At 43.2% G+C, this 5,000-nt stretch overlaps 1 protein-coding gene across 4 annotated transcripts in view; it reads left to right on the top strand.

Annotated features, from left to right (window-relative positions):
- Window positions 1-257: 257 nt before the first annotated feature.
- The window catches only part of LOC123511194 (chaoptin-like), a 156,954-nt gene continuing 152,211 nt past the window's right edge, over window positions 258-5,000 (top strand). The window contains exons 1-2 of one of the 4 annotated variants that reach the window (XM_045266856.1): window positions 258-1,351; window positions 2,019-2,208. The gene's annotated coding sequence lies outside the window, so the exon portion shown is untranslated. Of the gene's footprint in view, window positions 1,396-2,015; window positions 2,209-5,000 lie in introns of all 4 variants that reach the window. The other 3 variants (XM_045266853.1, XM_045266855.1, XM_045266854.1) reach the window with 3 other exon arrangements.

Here is a 5,000-nt window from a genome sequence, read left to right as displayed (position 1 = left end):
AAGAAGAGAGAGAGAGAGAGAGAGAGAGAGAGAGAGAACGAGGAAGGGAAGGCGGGAAGGAAAGTAAGGCACGGAAGGAAAATAAATAAACCAGAAATGACAGAGAGAGAGAGAGAGAGAGAGAGAGAGAGAGAGAGAGAGAGAGAGAGAGAGAGAGAGAGAGAGAGAGAGAGAGAGAGAGAGGTGGCAAGGGGAGTCTGTGGGGGGGCAGGGGTGCACGCTGGCCAGGTAAGGTAGCAAGGTTCAGGCTCAGTGTTGCTCTGGCCTTCGCGGGGAGAGGACGTGTGTGTGCCGACCCTCTCCCCTCTCTCTCTCCCTCCCTCTCCCCCGCTACTGCTGCTGCCGCCACGAGAGAGACACACACATACACACACTCTCTCACTAACGCACACGGAGAAAGGCACGCACGCACGCACGCACGCAGCCAGCCAGCAAAGCGAGCAAGAGTGAAAGAAAAGAGAGAAAAAAATAGAGAAATATAAAACTAAAAGCAGAAACACAAGTCGTAGAAAATATTTTAAAAAACTCACCAGGACAAGAGGAAAAGAGAAGGAGAGAGAGAGAAAGGAAAGAGGAATAGGAAGAAAGAAAAAAAAAAAAAAGAAAATAAGGCAAACATTTGAAACCCATCGCATTCTTCTCTCGCTTCTTTTCCCGCGTCGAGTTGAGAAAATGTTGAGAAAGGAGAAAAAAGAGAGAGAGAGAGGCACTGAAGACACAAAATAATACACCCCATGAAAGTTACACGTACCAATTTTTTCCTCAATCTTTTTTTTCCTCTTCGTGTTTTACTTTTTTTTCCCCTTCCTTGGTGCATGCCTCGGGTGTCAGCCAGCGCGGAGTGAGTCAAGGATGAAGGAGTGGTGAAGGATGACCGTGGATGAGGAACACGAGGCCACGAAAGTTACCTCATGACGAAGGAAGGAAGGAAGGAAGGAAGATGACGACGGGAGGAGAAGAGAAGAGGGAGAGGTAGAAAGAGACTAAAAAAAAGATAAAGAGAATTGTAGAACTGGAGGTGAAATTGGTGTAAGGGAGTGGAATAAGCGATAAACAAAGAAGGAAGTATAGAAATAAAGGAGGAACTGTGAATATATTGATAGGTAAAGCAATAATAATGTGATAATTTAGTGGAAATCGCGAATTATCATAAGTGAAATACAAAACACAACTTTTTTTTTTTATTTCAAGTGTGTGAAAGTAAAAAAAAAGAAAAAAAGAAAGTAAAAGATTATAAAGGAAGAGAAAGATAACATGTGCAAGATCATCGTAATGTGAGGAAAAGAGAAAAAGAAAAGGAAAAGGAGAGAGATACAAAGAAGAGAGAAAAAAAGTTTCCTCAAAAAATGATGTTAGTGTTTTTTTCATGTTCTCTGACTCACCTTCACTAGACAGGTGTGTGTGTGTGTGTGTGTGTGTGTGTGTGTGTGTGTGTGTGTGTGTGTGTGTGTGTGTGTGTGTGTGTGTGTGTGAACTTGTCAATAAACCTAAGCGCCGCACAGGAACACGTGTTAGAGAGAGAGAGAGAGAGAGAGAGAGAGAGAGAGAGAGAGAGAGAGAGAGAGAGAGAGAGAGAGAGAGAGAGAGAGAGAGAGAGAGAGAGAGAGAGAGAGCACAGAAAGAGGCACTCGTTTAAAAAAGGCACACACACACACACACACACACACACACACACACACAGAGGTAGAGGAATTCATCAAACCATTACAACGCTGCAGGTCGTGTGTGTGTGTGTGTGTGTGTGTGTGTGTGTGTGTGTGTGTGTGTGTGTGTGTGTGTGTGTGTGTGTGTGTGAGAGAGAGAGAGAGAGAGAGAGAGAGAGAGAGAGAGAGAGAGAGAGAGAGAGAGAGAGAGAGAGAGAGAAAGGAACGGATGAATAAAACACACACACACACACACACACACACACACACACACACATACATACAATAATAATAATAATAATAATAATAATAATAATAATAATAATAATAATAATAATAATAAAAATTCACTAAACTTTAACATTTCTACAGCAGAACTACACAATCAAGAAAGTGAGAGTGAGGGAGGAAGGAGAGGATAGTGTTGCGTGAAGGTGTTGGTCGTCAGGTGTGTTGAGCGCCCAGGTGTTGAGATGACAGTGCTCGGTGATTGGCTGAGAAAGTAACGTTCAGGATATGACGTCACCAAGCCTCAGCCAATAGCACGCCGCCGCCACACTGACAGGTAAGGTGTGTGTGTGTGTGTGTGTGTGTGTGTGTGTGTGTGTGTGTGTGTGTGTGTGTGTGTGTGTGTGTGTGGGTGTGTGTGTTATTGAGTTCTTTACTTTTGTATCATTACACGGTATTATTGTCTAAAATATCTTTCTCTTTCTCCTCCTCCTCCTCCTCCTCCTCCTCCTCCTCCTCCTCCTCTCCTCCTCCTCCTCCTCTTTCCCATTCTCTTCTTTTGCTTCTATTCTTATTCTACTTTTTACATCTACTTATCATTGTTGGTTATTATTATTATTATTATTATTATTATTATTATTATTATTATTATTATTATCATCATCATCATCATTATTATTGACACTACTACTACTACTACTACTACTACTACTACTACTACTACTTTTACTTTACTACTACTACTACTACTACTACTGCTACTACTGCTAGTATTACTTTTACTACTACTACTACTACTACTACTACTACTACTACTACTACTACTACTACTACTACTACTACTACTACTACTATTTCCTTCTACAACATACATTTCTTCAGTTACAACAAGAATTAGTCATTTTTTCCCACACACAGGCATTTCCCTTCACCCTCTTCTCACCACGCTCACTTCTTTGTCACGCTGCTCAGGACTCGCCACCACCACCACCACCACCACTGTGCCCTCCCCTGCCTATCCACTCCACCAATAGCCAAGTTTATCATATCATCATCTCTATTTAGTTTTTCTTCTTAGTTCACCTTTTATGCGAAATGAATGCTGGTGTATGATTTTGTGTGATATCTATGTAAAGTGTCTCAGTAAATCTATCTATACATTTATCTATACATCTATTGAATTGTCTGTCTATCTATTTTTCAATCTATTATACTAGTTTACCCATCTATCTATCATTCATCTTACTATTTGGTGAGTTTACACAGCCTCAGATGCTTATAAGGGAGAACAAAATGGTGAAGACTGTGGCCATCAACCTATTTACCTCCATAAACCACTACTAATGTCAATAAAGTGGTGTAACCGTACACAAATCTCAAGATAAAAATGTGTCCCAGTACTGAATGGCTTAAGAGCATTCATTGTGTGTGTGTGTGTGTGTGTGTGTGTGTGTGTGTGTGTGTGTGTGTGTGTGTGTGTGTGTGTGTGTGTGTGTGATAGACTTCCTTCCTCGCATCAGCTGCAGAAACAGTCAGGACACTCTTTGGTGAGAGGGAGATGGGAACATGATATTGTGCGAGATATGAGCCACATGTCCGGCCTTGATTTCTGAGTGGGAGGGTGGGCGGGAAGTCTGGTAGGTGGTGGTGTGCTGGGAGGGTGTGTGTGTGTGTGTGTGTGTGGGTATGTGTGGGTGTGTGTGGATAGGATCATGTGTTGATACTCTTTGTTTGAGTGTGTGTGTGTTTGTGTAAAGTGGTAAGAGGTCTGGTCAAATACCACACCATGCTACGCTAACATTACATTCTTTATAGAATGAATACACACTCACATGTACTCTCTCTCTCTCTCTCTCTCTCTCTCTCTCTCTCTCTCTCTCTCTCTCTCTCTCTCTCTCTCTCTCTCTCTTTCCTGACTAACAAACCTTGATCACTAATACACCCATTGAAAGCAACTCCACTCCTTCCCTCCCTCCACTCCACCCACTCCTCAAACCAACCCAGCTTTACCACCACCATTAATAAACCCATCTATAGCAAATCACTCCAGCACTCTCTCCTTCCCTTACTCCTTTCCCTCCCTTGCTCACATACCCAAGGCCCGCGTCATGATCGTCCCTCTCTGATGACATTAGAGTTATCGCGAGCCAATCAGGTGTTAAGCCCCCAGCATTGGTTACCTGACCACCGCGTAAACTCACAGGCATCAGAGGAGCTTCGTGCGGTCGTGATTAAGCCTTGGTATTCACTGCTCCTCTTGTGTTCCCTGCCCTCTCTCTGGTCTCTGGTGTGTGGTGTGTGGTGTCCTTCCCTAGTACGAGCCATCCACCTGCTGCCTCCCCCGCCGGTCTCCTCTCACTGCGTTCCTTTTGGGTGGTTTAGTGTAGGAGGGTGTAAAGTACAGTGGTGGTGGTGGTGGTGGTGGTGGTGGTGGTGGTGGTGGTAGTAGTAGTAGTAGTAGTAGTAGTAGTAGTAGTAGTAGTAGTAGTAGAAGAAGAAGAAGAAGAAGAAGAAGAAGAAGAAGAAGAAGAAGAAGAAGAAGAAGAAGAAGAAGAAGAAGAAGAAGAAGAAGAAGAAGAAGAAGAAGAAGGGAGGGATGAAGAAGAAGAAGAAGTAGTAGTAGTAGTAGTAGTAGTAGTAGTAGTAGTAGTAGTAGTAGTAGTAGTATCATTATAATCACTACTTTGATTACCATTACTACTGTCATTACTGTTATCATTTCTATTATTACTGGAGTGAGAGCGAGCGTCATTAATACTTTCATTAACGCCACCACGCAGCAATTTATGAGGCGCGGAACTGTGCCTTAATCGACCCCCTACATAAGCAACACACTGCTATATAGTTGGACACGGAATTACTTGCAGCCTCAACGACTTCCTTACACCGAGTACTGGAGAAAAGATAACAGTGATAATAACCACAAAAACAACGATAAGGATAGTGAAAAAGAGTATCATACCTCACCTTCCTCACACACACACACACACACACACACACACACACACACACACACAGTTTACCCGTTGTCAGATATTTCGGTGATCCCAGAATAGCGCGGCTGCATCTCCCTACCCCCTCCATCCTCCCTCCCTCCCTTACCACCCAACCATCCCGTTTCTACTCCCT

This window comes from Portunus trituberculatus, chromosome 31 (assembly GCF_017591435.1).
Source record: "Portunus trituberculatus isolate SZX2019 chromosome 31, ASM1759143v1, whole genome shotgun sequence".
NCBI lineage: Eukaryota > Metazoa > Arthropoda > Malacostraca > Decapoda > Portunidae > Portunus > Portunus trituberculatus.
Note: the sequence above shows the minus strand (reverse complement) of the source record. Positions and strands in the feature narration are given on the sequence as shown.